A 26,601-nucleotide genomic window follows, 5' to 3' on the forward strand; every position below is an offset into this window, starting at 1 on the left:
CCACTGTTACGGCAAGCGTAATGGTAACGCGTCACCCTTAGTACGCCTAGCGTAAGGTAGAGAGCGCTTTCCAGAAAATTGACTACGTGTAAAAAGAACTTAATCATAAATCTATTACGCAGTGCAAACTGCTGTAGATTGGTATCGTGCAGCTCGAATTCCCGAATTCTGCAGTATATAAGCGAGTGTTTTTCCTGAATAAATTAAGTCAAGTTCCAGACATTTTAACGTTCAAACCAGTTAACAGCACACATTCGTGATCGTCGTCATTTCTTCCATCAGTCATTTCGACTTGTGACAGCTGAAGTGTGCGGACGTATTTCTTATACCTCCTGCTCTGTAGTCTGTGATTTGTTACCCGGTATTTTTTCTCTTTCTTTCGTGTGCGACCTTGCTGTGAAGTGTTACTTTTAGCCGTTCAATGCAGTCCTTTTCAGGACTGGTTTTACGTGGTTAGGGATAATATCCGTATCACAGTGAAGTGTTTGTTGGTGTGGTGATTCTGTGATTTAAACAGTGATTTGAAATTGAAATAAACAGTTGTTTTAATAGAGATATTTTTACATTGGGCCGACACCATGTCAGACCCTCCCCCATTAGGGGGGAATTTTCCCCCTCCCGGGACCACTCGTAGAGAGAGACCTATGCCCCCGTGGATGGACAAAGACAATGAGAATGGTGAACTTAAGTATTTGGTGCTTCAAATGGCAAATGATTCTGTCTTGCCCGTAAACCCGTTCATCGTAGGTAAAACCATCAAGGACGCCTGTGGCAGTGATCTTAGTGAGTTTGGCCGTAAAACCGACAGTGGAAAGAAGCCTTTACTGAAAACTAGGAACCAAAGCCACTTCGAGAAGCTACAAAAAATTACAAAGTTAATCGATGGAACCCTTGTGAAAGTTGCTCCTCATGTGACCCTCAATAGTGTTCAGTTTGTTATTTTTGCCCCGGATCTGAAAGGATTAAGTGATGAAGATATTCTGGAGAACTTGAGTGACCAAAAAGTAATGAATGTTCGGCGTTTTACGCGTAAAGCGAGTTGTGAAATTGTGCCAACAAACATTAGTTAGACCGACCCGATAGAAACCAGACTGCAAGCTGGCATTCCACACCGGCTACGAGCAGACGAAGATGTAACGCTACACCGGCCACGAGCGGACAACGGCGACATGCGCAAGTAAAGCGACACGCAGACCGATCGTGAGAACGGACCAATGCAGCCAGCAACCAGCGGCCTCGTTAGAACATTAGCTCGTTAGGTTTAGGCAGTCGAAGTCGAAGTCTAGCATCAGCAAGATGTAGTTCATAGTTTAGCTTTAGTCAGGAGTAATCCTGTTAGTGTAAAATAAAAATCTTTTTTATGGCCAACCGGCCTAGATAAAGATTAACTGGCGCCCGAATAGGGACCTCTAGTGAAGTGAAAATCAAGTGACGAGTAGTGATTGCGAAAGAGCGTAATCACACCGTGCTTAGAACATCTCCCGATCGCAGATTGCAGCCGTGTGTATGAGCACCTAAGTAGCCGGTAGCAGCCAATAACTCGTTGCCGGAGGAAAGGGACAACGCCGACACACCGAGAAGGAAAAATTCACCGGAGGCCCGAGCAACAGAAACCAACCCCGTCAGAGGAGGCGAAGCAATCAGCCCCGTAAGAAGGGTGAAGCATGAATTTATTAATGAAGTTAACAGAATTGAAATAAGAGACACACATCTTAACCACCAAGAAAAAGAGAAATTACATTTATTTCTTAACAAGTTTCAAGATTTATTCCAGCCACCCGACGAAAAGTTGCCCTTTACAACAAAGGTAGAAGCAACCATAGCCACGAATGATACGGAACCAATTTACTGTAAGTCATACCCATACCCTTTGTCCCTCAAACAGGAAGTGGAAACACAGATAAAAAAATTATTAAATAATGGTATAATTCGACCATCTAGGTCACCATATAATTCACCTGTATGGATAGTTCCCAAAAAGGTTGACGCATCTAACGAAAAAAAAATATCGACTTGTGATCGATTACAGAAAAATAAACCTGAAAACTAAAAGCGATAGTTATCCCATTCCCGATACTTCAACAGTACTTGCCAATCTAGGAAATAATAAATATTTTACAACACTCGATCTAGCTTCGGGATTTCACCAGATTCGTTTAGCAGAAAAAGATATCGAAAAAACCGCCTTTTCCATCAATAATGGAAAATACGAATTTTTAAGATTACCTTTCGGTCTGAAAAATGCACCTTCGATTTTTCAGAGAGTCATGGACGATGTTCTTAGAGAACATATTGGAAAAATTTGTCACGTATACATAGACGATATAATAGTCTTTGGAAAAACATTCGACGAACATCTGAAAAACTTGGAAATTGTTTTGAATACATTACGAGAAGCCAATTTTAAAATACAGCCAGACAAATCAGAGTTTTTAAGAACAGAGGTTGAATTCTTAGGATTCATTGTTTCAGAATATGGCTTGAAACCAAATGAGAAAAAGATAGAAAGTATCTTAAAATACCCCGAACCTCAAACTATTCGAGAACTTAGATCATTTTTAGGACTGTCTGGATATTACAGAAGATTTGTTAAAAATTATGCAGCTTTAGCAAAACCTTTAACAAAACTTTTAAGAGGGGAGGATGGCCAAGGCCACTGCAAAATTACAAAAAATCAATCTAAAAATTTTCCGATAAAATTAGATGATGATGCCAAACGCGCTTTCAAAACTCTTAAGGAAGTTTTATCATCCGATGATGTTTTAGCATACCCCGATTTTGATCATGATTTTATTTTAACTACCGACGCTTCTGACAAAGCAATCGGAGCTGTTCTTTCCCAGAACGTTAATGGTGTTGAAAAACCAATAACATTCATATCTAGAACACTATCAAAAACAGAAGAGAATTATGCTACAAACGAAAAAGAAATGCTTGCTATAGTTTGGGCTTTACATTCTCTACGTAATTATATTTACGGTGCAAAAATAATAATATTAACAGATCACCAACCTTTAACATATGCAATGTCACCAAAAAATAACAATGCAACATTAAAGCGATGGAAAGCATTCATAGAGGAACATAACTATGAGCTAAGTTACAAACCTGGAAAAACCAACGTGGTAGCTGATGCTCTTTCACGCATACAAATTAACTCACTAACTCCTACACAACACTCTGCCGAAGAAGATGATCTTTCTTTTATCCCTTCTACCGAAGCTCCAATTAATGTTTTCCGAAACCAATTAATTTTTCAAAAAGGTACTATTAGTTCCTACGAGTTTGTAAACCCCTTTCCTAAGTTTAAAAGGCACACTTTCATAGAACCACAATTTTCAATCGATTTTATAAAAGACAAACTTAAGAGATTCATGATACCTGGTATAATAAATGGCATATTCACTGATGAGCCAACCATGGGGATCATTCAAGAAACCTTTAAAAATCTATTCAATATATCAACCATGAAAGCAAGATTTTCACAAACTCAAGTTCAAGACATTTGTGATCAAGATAGAAGAAATTCGTAAAATACATAACTTTGCCCATAGAAACGCTAAGGAAAATTCATTACAAGCTATAAAAAAATTCTATTTCCCTTCCATGAGAAACAAGATAGAACAATATGTTAAAAACTGCGAAACTTGCAAAGTAGAAAAATACGAAAGAAGACCCCCTGAATACATACCAGTTAAAACACCAATCCCAAAATATCCAGGAGAAATTGTTCATGTTGATATATTTGCGTATAATGCCAATTTTTTATTCATCTCGTCAATGGACAAATTTTCGAAATATTTGAAATTAAAACCAATTAAATCAAAATCCATAGCAGACGTTAAGGAAGTACTGCTACAATTATTATACGATTGGAATTTACCTAGACAAATTATATTTGATAACGAATGTACATTTGTATCGAACGTCATAGAGCAGTCCATACTAAATTTAGGTGTATCAATTTTTAAGACACCAGTGAATAGATCAGAGTCAAATGGACAAGTGGAACGTTGTCACTCCACGATCAGAGAAATCGCAAGATGTACAAAAGGTTTGAATCCAGACATGAGCTTAATTACCTTAGTACAACAAGCCGTGTATAAGTATAATAATACTATTCATTCTTTTACAAAAAAGACTCCCAGAAAAGTATATATTGGAGAGCAATCAGAAGAATTTTCATTTAGAGATAGAACAAAATTAAAAGAAAAAATTGAGAGTAAAATTATAAAAATATTTGAAGAAAAAAATGAAAAAAATTAAAGATGATAAGTACCAAGATTACGAACCGAATCAATTTGCGTATGAAAAAAATAAAACTATGAATAAGCGTGACAGTCGTTATAAGACAGTGGTAGTTAAGGAAAATCATCCAACGTATATAATAGATTCGAACAATCGAAAAATCCACAAAATAAATTTAAGAAAAAATTAATGATATAATTATGATTTAATTAATTTTCTATTACAGAATCGCGTTTTTCACACTATATGGTGTTCTACAAGCTAGCATAAATATTTTCGACTTAACAAACAACCCATTGGCTATTGTTCCGTTAGGACAAGCAAAAATTAGGATCGGATACTTGAGGACGATTCATCCAATTGATCTTACCGAGCTAGAAGAGATAATTTCTCGAGTTTTAGAAAATAGCACAAACAGTACAGGAAAATCCCCATTGCAAAGTTTAATTAATTTGAAGCTCGAAAAACCTAACGCCACAATTTCTAAGATTAGGCCACGTAGACTTCGAACGAAAAGATGGAACAGCATAGGAACCGCCTGGAAGTGGATAGCTGGCAGTCCCGACGCAGAAGATCTAACGATAATCAACACCACCCTGAATTCGCTCATCCTACAAAACAACGAGCAGCTATTAATCAATAATGGTCTCAGCAGAAGATTCCAAGAAACAACCAATATTGCTAATCATGTTATCGACCTTCAGAATAGGATCCAAAGGGAACATCAAACTGAGATACAACAGATCATTAAGATAGCAAACCTAGACGCATTACAAGCCCATATAAAAACACTCCAAGAAGCCATACTAGCCGCTAAGCATGGGATACCGAATAGCGAGCTACTATCAATAGAAGACTTAAACACCGTTGCAGAATTTCTGGCACAAAATGGCATTTACTATACATCAGTTGAAGAAATGTTAACACAAGCCACAGCACAAGTTACCATGAATTCAACACACGTGATATTTATGCTAAAGTTTCCACGTCTATCCTATGAAACTTATGAGTACAACTATATCGACTCTATCATACAAAATGATAAGAGAATCTTAATCAAGCATAACTACATAATCCGGAATCTAACACATATGTTCGAATTACCGCAGCCCTGTATCGATCAGAGCAGCCACCAGCTTTGCGAAAGTAAAGATCTGGAAGAGCCTTCACGCTGCATACGACAACTCGTACAAGGGGAGCATACAGAATGTATGTACGAAAAGGTGTATTCAACGGGATTAGTTAAACACATTAACAATGCGAATATTCTATTGAATGATGCCACTGCCGAAATTTCATCCAACTGCAGCAATATAAACCACATTCTTAATGGATCATATCTCATACAATTCCACAACTGCAATATCTTTATTAACGGAGAACTCTTTCCCAGCACCGAAGTTTCGATAACCGGTAAACCATATATATCAACCATTGGCCTCATCGCTAAAGAAGACGGCATCAGAGACGAACCTTCAATTGAACATCTTCGAAACATAACATTGCAGCACAGAGAGAAACTACATACCATCAGCCTGGTTAACAATTCCCTCACATGGAAACTTCATATCTTTGGGTCAATTGGGCTAACGACAATTGTTCTGATAACAATAGCAATTTTATATTTCATTACCAGTATAAGAAGAACGAAAATAAGCCTCAACATTCCAACGAACAACACCAACCGACAGGATGTCCACCACATAGAAACCTTCGTGAAAAAACCCACAACATTCCATGCTCTCGGCAGACTTTGAGGGCAAAGTCATCTAAGAAGGGAGGAGTTAGACCGACCCGGTAGAAACCAGACTGCAAGCTGGCATTCCACACCGGCTACGAGCAGACGAAGATGTAACGCTACACCGGCCACGAGCGGACAACGGCGACATGCGCAAGTAAAGCGACACGCAGACCGATCGTGAGAACGGACCAATGCAGCCAGCAACCAGCGGCCTCGTTAGAACATTAGCTCGTTAGGTTTAGGCAGTCGAAGTCGAAGTCTAGCATCAGCAAGATGTAGTTCATAGTTTAGCTTTAGTCAGGAGTAATCCTGTTAGTGTAAAATAAAAATCTTTTTTATGGCCAACCGGCCTAGATAAAGATTAACTCATTTTCACTGTAAACTGTCGCCTACCTGCACTAACTGTGGTACCCCTGCGCATGGAGAGTGCACCGTAGATCCCGTGTGCATAAACTGCAAGGACAACCACAGCACCACGTCTCGTACCTGTCCCCGCTACCTCCAAGAAGAACAGGTCATCAAGTACAAGATCGACAACTACTGTTCTTACGGTGAGGCACGTAAAGCTCTGCTTAATGTTACCCAATCCACAAATTCTAGTCCCATTCAAAATCGCATCACATACACACAACAGACACACACAGTAGATGAAAAAGACACCCAAATTGAAGAACTCAAGAAAAAGAATGAATCTCTAGAAAAAATGATAATTTTTCTTACACAAACAGTAACTAATCTAACAACAAAAATCGAAGATCAGGATGAAACTATTAAAAGAATGTGCAAGAATTTTGAAAAGAGTTTAGAAAAAAAGAAAATATAATCTCAAATGGAAATTGAAGAGGATGAATGTGAAGAAGAATTAGACGATTTTAGCACGGAAGAAAGCACGGAAGAAAGCACTGAAGAAGAAACTGAAGAAGATAATGAAGACAAAAAAGTAGAAAAAGTAAAACATGTAAAACAAAATGACGTAGACGAACAAAATAACAACACTAACAAACGGAAACGTTCCCACCAAAAGAAAACCCCCTCCTCGGAAGAGGAATCCCAACCCCGAAAAATCATCCCCATCTCTCTCATCCCAATCCCCCAACCCTCCCACATCCAATCCTTCTCCCTCTGTCGCCTCTAAAAAAACTCTTAGATCTAACACGAAATCTGTAGATTAATTTATAATTTCAATATTAACAATATCCTTCTGATTATAGGCACTAACTTTTATCCATTTTTCCTATACTACATAATTCAATTCATCATATCAATCTAATAACTATTCATCCATATTTGCATTATCCTGGAATATCAGAAGCATGAACCAAAATATAGAAGAACTAAAACTACTAATCAATAGACACAATCCAACAATAATCACCCTTCAAGAAGTAATGACAGTTCTCACTCTCCTTAGCTCTCTCCTAAATAGATACAATTAGTACACTAACATACACCCAACCATACCTCATCATAGTGTAGCTGTAGGCATTTTAAAACACATTCCATCAAATAGAATAGCTATATCCACTAATTTTCCCGCAGTAGCTGTACAAATTTCTTCTCCCGTGCAATGCTCCATAGTATGTTTATATCTTTCTCATTCAATCAACCCTTTTACAATAATTTCCGATCGCACTAGTACCTTTCAGCAAATTAATAATAATTTAATTGTTTTAGGGGATTTTAATGCCCAACATATCACCTGGGGATGCTCGACCTCTTGTAACAGGGGGAACAGTATTGCAAATGTTGTTGAAACAATTGGTCTGGAAGTAATTTCAAACCAATCCGCTACACGTATTTCTCCCATAAACGGCAAAGGCTCCATACTTGACTACTGCGCTGTGTCATCTTCTATGGCACAACAGTTCACAGTTACAGTTTCTAATGACACTCATGGTAGTGATCATTTTCCACTTTTAATTCAAAGTAATTTAAATCTCCAGCGGCCACTTCTCCACCCCAGGTGGAAATATGAGGAGGCCAATTGGGCAGCATATCAAAGAGAAATAATGTTCAATCTTCCACTTGATGAAAATCCCCCTCTCTCTCGCTTTACTGCATGCATTGAATACGCCGCTTCTCGGAGTATTCCCCGTACATCTGGAAAACCTGGAAAAAGATGTGAACCATGGTGGAACGCAACAGTTGCTGCAGCTATTAAAGCTCGCAGAGCTGCTTTGCGTAAATTCCGCCGAGCTAGCAAAAATCCGGATAACTTTTTCACACCCATTTTTGCTGAGGAATATCGTATAGCCAATCGACTTGCCAAGGAAGCAGTTCGTCTTGCCAAAGAGAATAACTGGGATAATTTCATTAATGAAATTAATCCTCAGTTATCTAGCAAGGAAGTGTGGAGGCGAGTCGGTTGTTTGAATGGTAAAAATCAACAAAGCTCCACAATAGTTCTCAAAACCCAGGACACTATCATTGCCCCTGCTGAAGTACCTGAAGCCTTTGCCATCCACTTTTCTGATGTTTCTGCCACATACAATTATCCGAGTAATTTTCAAACCCATAAACTTAACACTGAATCTGTTCCAATTTCTTTCCCTGATGCCACTGAACATAGATACAATAGTCTTTTCACAATAACTGAACTCCATTGGGCACTAAGGAAATGTAAAGGTAGATCTGCTGGTCCCGATAACATAGGATATCCCTTACTGCAAAACCTCCCTGAAGAATCTAAATCCACCCTTCTTAACATTTACAATAGTATTTGGTCTTCTGGTAATATTCCTAATGATTGGAAAAGTAGTTTAACTATCCCCATACCCAAACCTAACAAACCTAACCACAACGTTGATAGCTACCGTCCAATCTCCCTCCTTAGCTGCATGGGTAAAGTTTTAGAACGCATGGTAAATCGCCGCCTCTCGCAAGAATTAGAAGACAGAAACCTGCTTAGCTCTGACCAAAACGCTTTTCGGAGCGGGTTGGGCACGGAAACATATTTTGCCAAATTAGATGATACTATTCAAAAATCAATAGACCAGGATCATCACATAGACTTTGCCATCATAGATATTTCCAAAGCTTTTGATCGCACTTGGCGCCATTCCATTCTTTCTAAACTAGCTTTTTGGGGCTTTGGTGGCCGGCTCAATAATTTCATAGACAATTTTTTTACAGACAGATCATTTAGATTCCTAATCGATAATAGTGTTTCTAATCCATATCCTCTAGAAAACGGTGTACCTCAGGGCGCCATCCTTTCTCCTACACTTTTCCTTATCAGTATAGAATCTCTGTTTTGCTCCATTCCATATGAAATCAAACCTTTTGTCTATGCCGATGATATCATTCTGGTCTGTTCATCGAGATCTGTTAACACATCTCGTCAGCTTCTCCAAAAAGGAGTTGACAAGATAAGGCAATGGTCTCGGTCATGAAATATCCCATTCCAAATCTCAAATTTTCCATATCTGCAAAATGGGCTTCCATCGCAAACTACCTATCAAACTTCACGACCACATCATACCAAATGTAAACTCAGCGAAAATATTAGGTGTTACATTTGACACAAAACTTACTTTCATTCCCCACTCCAACCGGATAAGAAAAGAAGCAAAAACCAGACTAAACCTCTTTAGGATGTTAGCAGCTGGACAATATCGTGCATCACGTCAAACTCTTCTGCAGATCCTCAATAGCTGGCTGCTTCCCAAAATTCTCTATGGTATTGAGATTGTCTCTCGCCAACGAGAAAACTTTGAGAAGCGTATTGCTCCCATATACCATACAGCCATCCGCCTTTCAACTGGAGCCTTCTGTACCAGTCCAATCCACTCTCTACTTTGTGAGAGCGGACTTCTTCCTTTTGATTACATTATCACCAACAGATTAACAGCAGCAGCAGGACGCATCCTAGAGAAGGACATCAAAGCCGAATCATTTATCAACAGAGTCAATGCACAATTTCATACGCTTACCAACAACCAGCTTCCCCATATCAGCAAGCTTACCGGACGCGAAGGACGCCCTGGGTATCGTCAACCGCCTACAATAGACTGGTCTTTAAAAGACAAACTACATGCAGGAAATTGCAGCCATATCGCCGGCCATCATTTTACCAGTCTCATCCAAAGCAAATACCAGAATCACTATCATATATTTACCGACGGCTCAGTCCTCAACGAATCCGCCGTTTTCGGTATTTTCTCCTCCAACAACAGTTGTGCCATTAAACTACCAGACCATACCTCTATATTCTCAGCAGAAGCAATAGCCATGATAGTCGCCGCGCAAGAAGGTATTTGCCTTAATAAACCAAATATTATTTTCACCGACAGTGCCAGTGTTCTAGCCGCCCTAGAACACGGTAACATCCGAGATCCGCACATCCAACTATTAGGTCAACTAGATAACTCCCCGGTTATAACATTCTGCTGGATACCTGGTCACTCGGGTATCAGCGGAAACGAGAAAGCTGACCAACTTGCAAACCAGGGTCGGCTCCGTCCTCCAGAAAACAACACAACCATAGCCCGCAGAGACTTCAACAAATGGAGCAAAACAATAGTTGACCAAAAATGGAACCTCACCTGGCACGAGTGCTATCACGCCTCAGGATTGGGCACACCCGGCTTACACATTCCTATCTCCTAGAAAAGTCCAGCCCACCGTTATGCAGCTTTTGTGGCGTAAACATTACTGTTCGTCATATTCTCACCGATTGCCATGGATACACCACCGAACGCGCCTTATGCCATCTTGATACCAGTATAGACATCATCCTTTCACCCGACCCCAAATGTCAGCGAAAACTCCTTAAATTCCTCCGTATAACAAACCTCTATGAAGAAATTTAGTTTATCAGAATAATATGTATCGTAAATTCATATTGATCTTAAATTGATAATTTAATTAATTGATCTTCCTTTAAGCTTTAAGCTTAGTTTTAAGGAAACCGAGCAAACCCGGATAAAGGTTTACACAGGGAGGAAATGCCAAGTTCCAGAGTTCAAAGCAAAAACATCGTGTCTTCATCCTTACCAAACTTCCTCTTCATCATTAACACCCACACCACAAGCAGCGTCACACACTGCAGCAGGCAATAGTGGCCAGAAGAAAAAGAAGAAGAGCCGCTCAAGGTTCCTATCGGCGGCGACACCTACACCTACACACGCAAACGTGGAAGATCCCCAAGTAGCAACCGAAGCCTGTTTCTCCCAGTTTCAACCCCCTCATGTCCAAAAACTGCCTTCGCTTACTATTTCTATCCCATTTCTACATTCCACAACGTTTGTTGCGTTCTCGCTCATCAGGGTGTTAGTCAATTCTCTCTTGCCACACGAAGAGAATTCTGCTAATCGAAGAGTGCACAGGCGTTAATGTTCAATTGATCCTCAAGCACAAAGGTAAGTTTGTCACAACTTCAAATCAAGTGTAATCTTTTCAACAAAGTGTGTGTATTAATTGTGTATTTTCATCAACAGCCTTCATACAACACCGCGGTTGAGGCGCGCCAAATCTGATGACATCTTTCCTGAACCAAGCAGGCTGAACACGCGCACCACCACGGGCTCCAGCGCGGTGTGAAGAGGGAAGAAGAAAAGACAGAATTGGAAACAGCCCCGCCAGGCTTTCAACCACCGTGTGTGTGTGTATTTAAGTATGTGAGAACACATGTGTGAATCCTGTTGTGGGAACTGCAAAAAGAAGAGAATAAAGAGTGTGAAGCAGCTAGGCTGCCGCAACCAAATCAAGAGAGTGAATTTTCATTTCAATCCGAAAAACTGGAAGAGAGTGATGACATGCGAGAGAGAATAAAACTAGAAACACGAGAGAGGGCTACACGAAGCGCTTTCAGGTTTTTTCGTCTTCGCGCACATTTTGCTTTATGAGCGCGATGGCTCCCATACAAAGGCCTTCGGCTTTGCTAGCTGGGAATGGTGAAGATAGAATCGTATGCAATCGGCTCTGCATTCGGGCGTGGGCAGGCCCGTGGACGTCGTTTGTACGCAGACATTGAGGTCAAGAGCGGGAAACAACAAAATATCAGCCATGTACTTTAAAATTCGAAATCTACCACGACGGTTCTGTAGATTATTATGAACGTATTAGTGAATAAGTAGACAATAAGTTGGTATTAGTGTAGTAAGTTTGGAGATGGTTACGGTCGCCTTGTAATGTGATGAGCGTACATACGGTACAACTGATCAACGCGTACCATCGCGGTAGGTCAGTGTTTTGCTGACATGTATTGAGGTAGAATAACACTTTGTTCGAAGCGGACTTTTCGACACTTGATCGTCCAGGCGATCATAGAAACCTTTAGGAGGTTTCCCTTACTGGAAACGTTGGAGTTTAGAGGCCTTACCTTGGGTATGGGGACACTCTTTAAATGAGAAGTCGATAGATGTTGGATGGGCATAGTCCTATCCTGACAGTCCGAACGAATCTGACTTGCCACGGTCGGAATTGGTTTTATTTATACTAAATAAGTTTCGTACATTTGGTTTTGGAATGTGTTTTTGTCCCAATTAATGGTTATTGATATGAGGTGCAATTTATACATTGTATTGGAGTGAGGTGTCTGTCATTATGTGTGTATGCTGTGTTTTTAGTGTTTTTACGAAGGTTCTGGAAAGTATAAACTGTTCTAGCTAAAGAACGGGTGCGTTCGTCGATCTTTGCCTACACGGCGCTTTTAGCAATAAGTTGCTATGCGTTCTCTGTTTATCCACTTTGCTGTAGAAACGCTTGAATTGCTTATGTTGCGCGTTTTGGTTGTTTTCGATAAATGTGTCTCAATGATTTTTTCTATGGACGGTATAGTCTGGGAATGTTGCTATGGTGTCGATTGATTTGCTGATGTTATATAATGAATGTGTTGCAATAATGTGATTTGGTTTTCCGAAGTGTGTTACAATGTGTCTATAGCTGATAGTGTGGTTTACAATAAGTTCTAATTGGCGGATATGCTACAATAGTACTAGTGCGTACTAGTAGCAGTATTAGTTTAGGATAGGTTATAATTAAATATACGTGTAAGGTCAGTCGCAATATAGGAGTTAAGTTGAACACACGTAATGTTACAACAAGTTGGCAACGAGGATAAAAGTTTTAAGATGGCAAGGCAAGTGATCGGCTCGGTTCAACCATACGTTTTGGGTGACAATATCGAATGCTATTTGGAAGGTGTGGAGTTGTATCTCGAAGTGAACGAAGTGGACGAGACGAGAAAAACGGGCTACCTGTTAACGATAGGAGGTGCGGAATTGTTCGATGTGGCCCGCAAGGTGTGCTCACCAGAAGACCCGAAGAAAATGAAAGCGGATGTGCTTATCAGTGTCCTGAAAAAGCACCTTAAGGCCAACGTGAATGAGGTTGCAGAAAGGTACAAGTTTCGTTTGGTGTACCAAAAGGATTTATCAATGAAGGAATACATCATCGAGTTAAAAGCGGCGGCACAATAGAGTAATTTTGAAGGATTCCTTCAAAAGGCACTGCGAAACCAGTAAGTAGCTGGGGTCGCTGACCAGGAGCTCAGAAGGAAGCTATTAGCGAAGAGAGCGCTAGATTATGAGACAGCGTGTAACATTGCATTATCATGGGACGCAGCGAAAAAGCAAAACGAAGAGATGAGGACGAATGAAGAGCAAACCGCAGAGATCGCAACAGTGACACAAGGGAGAGCCGTTAAGAGTAATCAAATGTGCTACGTATGTAAACCGATCTTTTAACGGGAGAGAAAACGTACCGTGCCGTACCGGGAGAGAAAACGTGCGGTGCTTTCGTTGCGGACGATCACACATTCCTGTTACATGTCCAGTGAGAAATTGGGTGTGCTTCGAGTGCGGAAGCAGAGGTCATTTATCCATGAAATGTACACGAGGTCGAGGAATGCGTTGTGTCGCCGACAGCGGTAATTAGGCTGCGCCAAAAGGGTATGCAATCTGCATCACAACCAACAACAACAACAAATGTCAACAACGTAGGACGTAGGATCAAGGGCCAAAGGCTTACCAACCAACAACAACAACAAATGTCAATAGCGTAGGGCGTAGGGCCAAAGGGCCAAGGGCTTAGCGATCGCTAGAGCAGCATGTACCAGCAGGATGCATACCTTTCTTGGAAAATTTGTAAAAAACAAGGTTTTAAATCCCCAAGGGTAAAAATAAATGAATTATATTAACTGGAGAAAACATTTGGTGGCTCCAGAGAGGATAATTATTCATTAGTATTTTTATTTACCCCGTAAGAGGGACCCTTCACTGGGACAACCTGGCCAAAAAATATTAGTATATGTGTTGTATTGTCCAAACCCCCTCCCCCGCCCCCTCGATCAACCGAGTCGGGCCAGCCAGGAGCTCCGTTGCCAGGAAGGTAGCCGCCCACAGCCCCGCGCCAAGGAAGGACTCAACCGAGTCGGGCCAGCTAGGAGCCCCTCGCCAGGAAAGGACTCAATCGAGTCGGGCCAGCCAGGAGCCCCGCGCCAGGGAAGGACTCAACCGATTCGGGCCAGCCAGGAGCCCCGCGCCAGGGAAGGACTCAACCGAGTCGGGCCAGCCAGGAGCCCCGCGCCAGGGAAGGACTCAACCGAGTCGGGCCAGCCAGGAGCCCCGCGCCAGGGAAGGACTCAACCGAGTCGGGCCAGCCAGGAGCTCCGCTGCCAGGAAGGTAGCCGCCCACTGCCCCGCGCCAGGGAAGAGCTTGTGGGAGCTAGGCCGCTGCCAGGAAGGTAGCCGCCCACCGCCCCGCGCCAAGGAAGAGCTCGTGGGAGCTAGGCCGCTGCCAGGAAGGTAGCCGCCCACCGCCCCGCACCAGGGAAGAGCTCGTGGGAGATAGGCCGCTGCCAGGAAGGTAGCCGCCCACTGCCCCGCGCCAGGGAAGAGCTCGTGGGAGCTAGGCCGCTGCCAGGAAGGTAGCCGCCCACCGTCCCGCGCCAGGGAAGAGCTCGTGGGAGCTAGGCCGCTGCCAGGAAGGTAGCCACCTACCGCCCCGCGCCAGGGAAGAGCTCGTGGGAGCTAGGCTGTTGCCAGGAAGGCAGCCGCCCACCGCCCCGCGCCAAGGAAGAGCTCGTGGGAGCTAGGCCACTGCCAGGAAGGTAGCTGCCCACCGCCCCGCACCAGGGAAGAGCTCGTGGGAGCTAGGCCGCTGCCAGGAAGGTAGCCGCCCACCGCCCTGCACCAACAGCAAAGCCGAGCAGCGTAGAAAGTCGGTTTGCGATTTACTATTTTTTATTATAATTAAGAGTGAAGTGAAGTGAAAAAAAAAAAATGGCGACATCAAAGACGAGGGCAATCAAGGACGCGGAAGTGAATCTTGTAGAGGTGATAGTTGGTCTAAAGCAGGAATTAGCGGAAACCAAATAAAAGTTGGAAAAGAAATCAAAGGAATTTAAAAATACTAATTGAAAGTAGGGCAAAAGAAGATGAAGCGTCAATCCTCTAAAAGAAGCAACGCCAGGCTTTCGATTCGATGATGATCGAACAACGACAAATTTTTAATGAATGGAAGAAACAGACTGAAAATCCGCAAGTAACGACCACTCCAATTAACTCGACCAGTAATTTAGAAAGCATAGTACATTCATTAGCGGATGCACTGAAAACACGCACTAATACTGCTAGCCTCGATCTTCCCGAATTTGATGGGGACTATAAAATGTGGCCTAGGTTCAAAGCTATTTTCGATAAAACTAACCAAGAAGGCAAGTTAAGTACTACGGAGCAATTAGCCCGTCTATCAAAGAGCCTTAAGGGAAATGCCGCTCAGAGTGTAAGCCGTCTGATGATTGACCCGGCTAATGTATCAAAAATAATAGACCGGTTGGAAAAAGAATATGGGAATGCAAAAATAGTTTACAATTCACTTTTAGCAGACCTCATGCAAAATGAAAATCCATCCCTTAGTAAACCAAAGACATTTTTAAGCTTCATCAGGTCATTAGACGACCTTTTTACAAACATGACAGTATTAAAAAAGGAAGAATATCTTACGGATCCAAGGCTATTAGACGATTTGGTCGATAAGCTTCCAGAAGACCTAAAGCTTGAGTGGCTAATAATCTTGATTCGAGAGAAAGAGGAAGGAGGAAATAGTCCCATTAAAACACTTAACGATTTTTTGAAATGGCTTAAATCTACAGAGAAGCTTGCCATCCTATTAAATGTAAATGAAGGCCGGGAGGAGGATATATGTGATAAAAACCTAAGTTCACCAATAGAACCGAACCCAAATAGAAATGCCAGAACCTGTTGCCATGTTTGTCAGGGAGACCATCGCATTGTCGATTGTAGAAGATTTCGGGGTATGCGATTTAATGAAAGGTGGGACGCCGTTAGAAGATTTGGGTTATGTACAAACTGTTGTAACAACAAAAATCATAATGCTAATAATTGTCGATTACCACCCCAGTGTCATGAAGCCAATTGTCATATGAAACATCATCCATTATTACATTACACAAACAAGAGTCAAAATAATTGAAACACATTGAACCATCACAGTAGCACCGAAGGAATATTTTACCAAATAATACAGGTCTCTGTCATTCACAACGACAAAGAAATTAATACATTTGCCTTTATAGATACATGTTCTTGCGCAAGTCTTTTGTTCACAGATATTAAAGAAAGTTTGGGTGTTTAGGGGATAAGAAAGCCATTAGCTCTAACATGAACCAATGGCGAAATGCAGGAGGAAGCTACCAGCGAGTTGGTCAATTTGCAAATAAGGGGTATGAGTGGCCTAATACAACCATTGAAAGGATTGAGGACAATTAGGGAAATGAATTTACCTTCACAAACTTTAAACGCGAACTCGTTGAAAACCCGATACAAACATTTTGATGGAATTCCTACAAAATGTTCCTGAACTTCCAAACTACATAATACAAAAGGAATGGAGGAAAATATGAAGGAATTTTTTACAACCGAAGGATTTGGTGTTCAACCTAGCTCAAATATAATAACCTCAAAACATGAAGAGAGAGCATTGAACTTGATGAAAAATACTCTAAGACCACTAGAAACGGGATATGAAATAGGACTTTTATGGAAAGAAAATGATATAAACCTCCCAGAAAGCTATACTCAAGCGCTTAGACGGTTGCAGGGTTTGGAAAGAAGACTTGAAAAAGATGTAAATCTAAAAAACTGGAGTATCGGACAGAATGATAGGACCCTAGTTTTTTCAACGCAGCATGCACCCGTTGGGACAGGGGTTTATGCGTGGTTTGTGTGTTTGTGTTTGTGTGTGTGTGCATGTGTGTGTATGTGTGTGTGTACATGTGTGTGTGTGCATGTGTGTGTGTATGTATGTATGTTTGAATGTGTATTGGTGTGTGTGTTTGTTTCACAAGTAGGTCGTTTCGGATAGTTTTGTTAGTAGTTTTTTGTGTGTTTTGGGTTAGGTTTTTGATGTAATAAGCAGGACCACTGCCCTCGCGATCAGTGTTTTTTCGATCTATTAACAATTTTACGGTCTTCTTTCGCCGTGGTCTTCTGAGGACGTCCGGTTGACTTGCGCGTTTCGGTTGTCCAAGCGCGTTTCGGTTGTCCAAGCGCGTATCGGTTGTCCAAGCGCGTTTCGGTTGTCCAAACACATTTCGGATGTCCGAAGCGCGTTTGCGACAAAAGTGCGCGATCGTTCCATTACGAACTCGATCGTTTTGCGCTTAATGCCAGCAGCCGCCATTCGCTTTTTCATATGGCGCTGATAATTGGTACAACGTTTACCTCGACCCATTGTTACTAACATTGCTTGCTTGGACCGTCAAGAACGCGCTGGTTAAAAACTTGTACACGGCTGATCCCGTGCTCAGCCTGCGTTCTACTTCTACACGTGATGAATGACATCGTTGTAGAGCAGCGAAAAAAGCGTATGGATAAAAACTATCGATGAGTAAGCGAGTGAGTGTCTACCCATTTAAATCGAGAACAGAACACTGCCGTGCTCATGAAACAAAACGCTCATTGAAATGAACAACTGCGCGCCAGCTCAATGCACGCACTAAGTTTCCCATGCGTACACAACGTTCAACGCAGAGATGCACGCAGGCATTTCAATGGCGTGCACTGGAGAAACACCTGTAAGGGAATGCCAAATTCATTGCTGTTGTGCACGTGTCCATTTCGCATCGCTGCGCATGCACATTCATCAATCAGCACACCTGCGTTGTCGTCCGAGGAAGAAGCGCTGTTGTCGATGCAAACTTTAGTTTTTATCCAAGTGTAAACGCACGATGTTTCACGTGATAACACACATTATCAGAATAATTTCAACGCAATATGAAACCATGTCAAGCTACGTTTCTTCAGACAAAAACCCGCGCACACACACACACACACGTACACGCACACACACACACACACACACGCACACACACACACACACACACACACACACACACACACACACACACACACACACACACACACACACACACACACACACACACACACACACACACACACACACACACACACACACACACACACACACACACACACACACACACACAAGTTACGTGGTAAAACAAGTGCACGGTGCGATGAAAAATTAGGGTCCTATCTTATTGTCCGATTCTGTACCACAACGAAATTTTGTTATACTGCCGAATGGGATACACTAAGAAAGTTAACACGGAAATACACAATACACAATAGGAATTTGAACTATATACCACATTTCGCAGTTGTGAACTTAAACAAATTAAACCCAAAGCCAAGGTTGGTCTTTTACGCCGCGGCTCGGAACATGGGGATCTCTCTAAATTCTCAGTTGCTGACAGGACCTGATGCAGTCCCTCTACTCATTGGTATCCTGTTAAGATTTAGAGAAGGCAGCATTGGAGTCTCTGGCGATATTCAAGAAATGTTTCACCGCATTAGAATTCGAGCAGATGACAGATGTGCACAGCGCTTTCTTTATAGGGAATCCCCAAAACATTCACCTAAGATCATGGAAATGAGAGTAATGATCTTTAGCGCTTCTTGTTCCCCTGTGTGTGCACAATACGTTAAAAATTACATCGCTGGATTATTTCGGCAGCGGTACCCTGATGCAGTTAAAGCTATTGAAAAAAATCATCTATCCAGATAGTTTCATGACATTAGAAACAGCAACCCAAAGAGTACATGAAGTGATACTTATTCATAATCATGCAGATTTTTTTATTCGAAATTTCATATCCAACTCTATTTAATTAACCAACCAAATTCCTTGTGAACGTGTTTCATCCCAACCTGTTTTAAAGATAAGCGAAGGCTCCTCAAATTTTGATAAAATAAATAATAAATGATAAAGAAAGGGATAAAATTCACGTTTATTTTAAATGATCTGACCATTCCTGGCCATTCAGTCAGCAAAGGAGAAATGCTTGCAAAAACAATGAAAATATATGATCCAATGGAGCTCCTTACCAATTATAATATAGAGCCCAAAATACTAATACAAGAAGTATGGAAGTTGAAGATAGATTGGGATCAAAATATTCCTCCTGATCTAAATAAAAAATGGCAAGACTGGTTGCACAGGTTGAAGGAATTAGAAACATGGGAACTACAGAGATGTTATTCACAAGCAGGAGAGCCAATTACAAGAGAGCTTCACACATTTGTCGATGCGTCTGAGCAAGCATTTGCTGCTGTCACATATATTCGCACAGTCCATAAGGAAGGAGTAGACATGCGATTGGTTGCAGGAAAATCGAGGGTAGCGCCACTTAAAATTTTAACAATACCTCGACTTGAGTTGCAGGCAGCGGTAATGGGGGCGAGACTAGCCGATACTATCCGATCGGAGTTAAGACTCAACATTGATAAAATGCATTTTTGGTCCGACTCAAGAACCGTGATAAGCTGGATATGTTCGGAACCAAGGAGGTACAAGCAGTTTGTAGCCTTTAGAGTAAGCAAAATCCTCTGCAAAACTCACGCGAGTGAATGGCATTGGATTGCGTCCAAAGACAATCCTGCAGATGAAGCAACAAAAAGAATAAAGGGGGATTCCATATGGATATCTGGTCCTTTATTTTTACAGCAAAGGAATTTCACAACAACCAATTACGATTTTACTACCCTATTAGATATCAGACCGATGTTTTTAATACACTCTACTGACCTTATAGATTTTACAGTCATAAATTCACATTGGACTAGAAGTTGGGTTAAATTGAAACGAGCATTAGCCATTGGGTTATTATACATGGAGTGGTTGAAATCGAAGGCTCAGAAATATAAAATGTCGTTGGAAAGAACTAAAAAACAATTAGATAGGGCAGAGAAATTGCTCATAAAAAAGGCTCAAATGGAAACGTTTAATGAAGACATAATGTAATTAAAGATTGGAAATGAAATATCAATGAAAAGCTCCATAAGAAATTTAAATCCTGTGCTAGATGCAGATGGTCTGTTGCGAATGAAAGGAAGGCTAACTGGGTTATCATTTCTCGAAGAAAACGCAAAAAATCCCATAATATTACCAAAGAAACATGAAATCACCTATGTAATTGTACGGCACTATCATGAACGATTATACCACAAGAAGTTCGAAACAGCACTGGCCGCCTTGAGGCAACGTTTCAGGGTAATAGATAGCAGAGCAGTACTTAAAAGAGTAAGAGCGACCTGTCAGAGTTGCAAAAATAACTTAGCTAAACCTCCCCAAGTTCCCCAAATGGCCGTTTTACCCGCTTGCAGGGCAGCCGTATTTTGCAAACCTTTTACGCATACGGGCGTCGACTATTTCGGTCCTCTAACCGTGACTATAGGGAGGCGATCAGAAAAAAGATGGGGTGCGCTGTTCACGTGTCTCTCAACACGAGCAGTGCATCTATAATTGGCCATAGACCTCAGTTCTGCTTCGTTTATAACATGCCTGAGAAAAATGTAACACCGAAGAGGGAAAATCACGTACATGTATAGCGATAATGGAACAAGGTGCTGAACGCGAAATGAAAAGGTTGCGAGAAAGGTGTGCAAACGATGGCATAGAATGGCATTTTAACCCCCCAGCTGCACCTCTCTTCGGTGGGGCATGGGAGAGAATGGTAGGCGAAGTAAAAAGTTTACTCCCTCTCAAGCAAGAGTCTTATCGTGAAAAAGCGTTGCGCGCGATTCTGGTGGAAATATAATTCATTATTAACAGCAGACCATTAACACATATACCATTAGAGCATGAAGATGATGAGCCGTTGACACCTAATCATTTCCTATTGGGTTCATCGGGATAAGCTGTCCCTACACTTCGAGAAGCTACATATGCCGAAGCTACCAGAAGCAGCTGGAAAAGGGTTCAATTAGTAGCGCAACATTACTGGATACGGTGGATTAGAGAATATTTGCCACAATCAAACAAACGCAAGAAATGGTTGAAAAAGGTGTCTACAATTGAAGTTGGCGATATAGTGGTTTTCCCAAATGAACAGATTAACGGTAAATGGCAAAAGGGTCGAGTATCAAAGGTCTATAAAGCAAACGATGGGCAAGTTATGTCGGTCACCATCACATCCGGGTTATCAACAGTCAATCGTCCGGTTTCAAAGGTCGCAAAATTAGATATACTTCCAAAATCCATTATAGCTGAGGCGCAGCAAAAAGTGCAATAGTCCATTCCAAAAAAAAAGAAAAATAAACAAAAAATAATAATAATAATAATTATAATACTAAAATATAAAAAACAATAATAGTAGCAACAATAGTAATTAGAAAATAGCTTTGTTCTTGCAGCCACATTCGCGTTAAATATTAGGTGCATATTCGTGTGGAAGTACATGCAATAATAATAATAGGATTTAAGTGAATTAATTACTGGCGAGTTTATTGATGTTTTTAATCTTGTGATGTTCAATTTAACTTATTATTTTATCATGCTTATTTATTCAATTTTAATGTGTTATCATTAAGTAATTATTCTATAATTTAAGTATTTTTACAACGGAAATGGTCAATTTAATCATAGAGCGTCAATTTAATGTCTCAATCTTTCAGTAAATCAGAGTAAATGAACTGAGCCTGAGTGTTCAGCAGTCGTTAGTCTGAGAATATTCGATAGCCATTTATCAATAGCGGCAACCGCCGTCGGCTAGTTTATTGTAACACCTCCTAGAGGAGTTACGGAAGGGGGAATGTCGCCGACAGCGGTAATTAGGCTGCGCCAAAAGGGTATGCAATCTGCATCACAACCAACAACCACAACAAATGTCAATAGCGTAGGGCGTAGGGCCAAAGGGCCAAGGGCTTAGCGATCGCTAGAGCAGCATGTACCAGCAGGATGCATACCTTTCTTGGAAAATTTGTAAAAAACAAGGTTTTAAACCCCCAGGGGTAAAAATTAATGAATTATATTAACTGGAGAAAACACGTTGTATCGAGCTAACAGAAGAAATTGATGAGGCGTCCGTCAAAAGTGAAAACGGTGAGATAGAATATTTACACACGGTAACAAGTCAAAATGCAAATTTACCACAAAAACTGTTCTTGAATTGTAGCGGAATCAGATTAGAATTCGAGGTAGACAGCGGAGCGTCCACGAGTGTTATTCCGGAATACGTATAAGTAAAAAAAAATCGTACAAAAAGGTTACAAAGGTGCACCATGAGTTTTGTATCGGCATCAGGACATAGAATTACACCACTTGGTAAAATGGCGCTCGAAGTAGAAACTGAGTCTGGCGTAAGTGGCAATTTGATAGCGGTCGTGATACCAACCACACAAGCAGTGAGCTGTTTATTGGGCAGAGATGCTTTAGATTGGATTTTTCCACAGTGTAGAACAACGTTAGCGTTATATTCTATAGAAAGTGATAGTGTTAACGAGATAAAAGAAAAATTCAAGCGAATATTACAAGTGTCAGATACGTCCAACGCAATAGAGTGATTTACCGCAAATTTGGTACTTAAATCGGGAGTGCCGATGTTCCAAAAAGCATACACTGTTCCGTATTCCTTACAAAAGCCGGTGGTTGAGAATTTAGAAAAGTTAGTGAAAGATAGGATATTAATTCCCTGCAGGTCATCGCCATGGGCAAGCCCAGTAGTGGTTGTTAAGAAGAAAGATGGATCGGAGCGCTGGTGTTTAGACGGTAAAGCGACTATTAATAAAATGATATTTTACCGATCATTACCCGTTACCGCGAATAGATGACATATTGACAAAAATTGCAAGATGGAAGTATTCCTGCAAGTTAGATTTATCGGGAGCATATTTGCAAGTGCAACTGTCAAAAGCGTCGCAAGAAGTTTGTACAATTAACACTCATAAAGGATTGTATAGATATACTCGAATGCCTTTTGGCATTAGTTCTGCGCCGGCCATATTCTAGAGTATTATAGATCAGATATTAATAAATACCCCGGGAATTGCTTATCTGGATGATATATTGGTTGGAGGGGAAACCGAAGAGAAATGTAAGGTGAACTTGTTTACAGTGTTGGAAAAATTGAATAAGCATAACGCCAAGTTTAACGTAAATAAGTCGGAATTCATGCAAAGAAAAATAGATTACTTAGGGTATACTCTATCAGCGGAAGCTATTACACCAAATCAGGAAAAGTTGGAAGCAATGCAAAAAGTAACCCCACCTAAAACATTGTAGAGCTGCAGGCGTATTTAGGATTGCTAAATTATTATCATCGATTCTTGCCAAACTTATCAAGTGAGTTACACCACCTATATAAGTTATTACGAAAGGTGTCAAAGTTTGTATGGGATGAGAACTGTCAACATGCTTTTGAAGTTTCTAAACGTCTTTTAATTAGTAACAGAGTATTAGAACCGTACGACCCAGAAAAACCTCTGATTTTAGCAATCGATGGAGTAGGAGCTGTATTATCCCATACGGTAAATGGAATAGAAAGACCTGTCCCTTTCGCTTCGGCAACGTTAACAGAGGCGCAAAAAAATTATGAACAAGTGCATAAGGAAGCCCTTGCGATAATGTTTGGTATGGAAAAAATCCATAAATATGTTTTAGGTTATCATTTCAAATTGTTAACGGACAACAGCGGGGTTAATGAAATTATTAATCCGCACCGTGGTACATCATCCATAGCAATGGCAAGGTTGCAAAGATGGGCGTTAAAATTAATAATTTATGATTACGAAATAGACCATAGGCCGGGAAAAATGATGGCACATGTGGATGCTTTCTCTAGATTACCATTAGCATTAGAGCATGCAAAAATAGATGGTGTGAGTTTAAAAGGTTTTGGAATGTGTTATCAATAGGTGGCAAGAAACGTGAAAGATGAACTTAAATACTATGATGGATTCCAGCTAAGGTAGTAAAAAAGCTATGTGCCTTGAGATATTTGATTGAGTTAGGAGGAAATATACGGATGGTACATGCCAATCAAATTAGAAGGGGGAGAGTAACAGTAGTAGATTATGAATTAACAGAAAGGCTAGAAACAACGTCTGACAAAATAGCACGGGAAGTGCCAAATCGCAAGCGGCCTAGAAGCGAGTCTACCCCGCCTCCAGTTAGACATTCCGATAGGTTAAAGGGACAGCCACCTTTTAAATACCCAAAATGAGAAAGTATACATATATTATAGCGGATGAAAGTGTATTGTATTATGGACGTATAAGTGCATAAGTAGACAATAAGTTAGTATTAGTACTGTAGTGAACTTGTCATCACTTAGTGCCGTTCCTCTCTTAAGACGGATTGTATTTGCACTTTTATATAAACTCACTTTTATTTTGCCACTTTACTTATACTTAATAGCGTGGTTGGCTTCTACGGATTTGCGAACTTATTTTTGCGCGGCGGACTGGACTGCGTGATTTTACTGATACAACAACTCTCTTCTAGCTACGCGCGAGCTTCCTTTTATACGAAATAATTACATTGCGCTTATGGGCATATTTAGCTTATCCGCTCCGTTATGCATGATTACAATTTATTATCCTGCTCTATCTCCTGCATTATGCGTACGTGACTTTTTGCGTACATTACACCTCTTGTCACTTGTCACTCAAAGCGGCTGGTTGTGCTTTCTCACTCTGCTATTTCCAAGTTGATTTTTACCGCGATTTTTCTTGGTGTTTAAGTGCTTGAACTGTTTTAGTTCGGTTAATTTGCACTCGCGCGTTCACGTATCACAAATTTGTGCGGCACCTGTGAATTGTACGGTTCAACAAATAAACAATGCGATCCGCCTGCGGTTGTTGTGACCACTCACTGTGCAGTTGAACTTTGCGCTATTTTGCGATGGCGTCCGTGATCTGTAAGAAATGTGAAGGTGCTATTAGCAACGATCCAATTCCGTGCTTCGGTCTGTGTGAACACTATTACCACGATAAGTGCATTGGACTTTCAACCCCGCTCCTGCGTGATTTTAAGAAGTCACAAAATTTATTCTGGGCTTGCGCGGATTGTGCTCAGCGTTTGCGGGCCGTTGACACTTTACGCTTTTCGCACGGCCTTTCTCGTGATGCTGCCTACCTGTTGGAATCGTTGCAGTCCGATTTCCGCGATACCTCACGTTCTGTGCAGGCGACATCAGCTGGCTTGCGACTCGAACTTTCCTCTTCACTGGATTGTTTTAGAAACGAGATAGCTTTGATGAAACAGGAATCAGCATCATCAATTCGTTCCGTGAAAGATTTCATCGACTCACTTACTGCTTCTCACTCAATGGAACGCAACTACTCACAGGCTCCACTACTCACAACGCTTGATGAAGTTAAGCATGGCATCAAGGGGCTTGATCTCATGCACCGTGAGTTTCTCACTTCCTTCAACTCACTAATGAACAAGCTCAACTCTCATCTTGCCACGCATACCACTACATCGAGTGCTCACCATTCTGCGATTCCTGCTACGCACTCAACGACCACGATTCCAGTTGCGGCCTCTAAGCTCACCCATCAAGCTGTTGGTGAGAATCCTTCCAAACGTCGATTGATGGATCGCTCTCCCGACTCGTCGCCTACCAATACCGTTACACGCGCTATGCTGTCATCGGGCACAGGGTTGTCCTACAACAATATTACGACCGTTCCTGAACGCCCACCCCGTACTTGGGTCTTTATCTCCCGTATTGCTCCTGATACTCCGATTGAAGCGATCCGTGAAATGGCCTGTTCCAACATAGGGACAGACGACATCTTGGTATACAGCCTTGTACGACGCGACCGGGATCTTTCTACGCTCTCCTACGTATCTTTTAAAATTGGTGTACCGGATTCGCACCGGGCTATTGCTTTGGCTGCTTCAACCTGGCCTCGCGGGATCTCTTTTAAGGAGTTCATCAACCTTAATCCCCGCTCCGTCAATGTTTGGCGACCCACTACTGCAGCATCCCATGCACCTTCTGCGCCTGTTACCCGTGAATCGGATCATCATTCATCGCCACCTTCTATCAACCACACGACAAAACTGCGAAACGCTGATTTCACTATCTCGCCCGATCATGGTCCTATGAGCTTGCCTTATACGCAGTACTTTCAGCAAGCGTAAACCGGCTGATCCGGCTGAAGATTTTCATGAATTACCGACTTTACCCGAATTGATGGAAGCTAACCCTGCATCTAATACACACAATCCGTCCGACTCTCTTCCGCCGTTAATAACTTGCAGCGAGAGCACTCCCGGCGCATCTCGCTCTCTCATTCCTTCGATCGATCGACTAAACATCTACTATCAAAACGTAA

The sequence above is a fragment of the Anopheles coluzzii genome, chromosome X (genome assembly GCF_943734685.1).
Source record: "Anopheles coluzzii chromosome X, AcolN3, whole genome shotgun sequence".
Lineage (NCBI taxonomy): Eukaryota > Metazoa > Arthropoda > Insecta > Diptera > Culicidae > Anopheles > Anopheles coluzzii.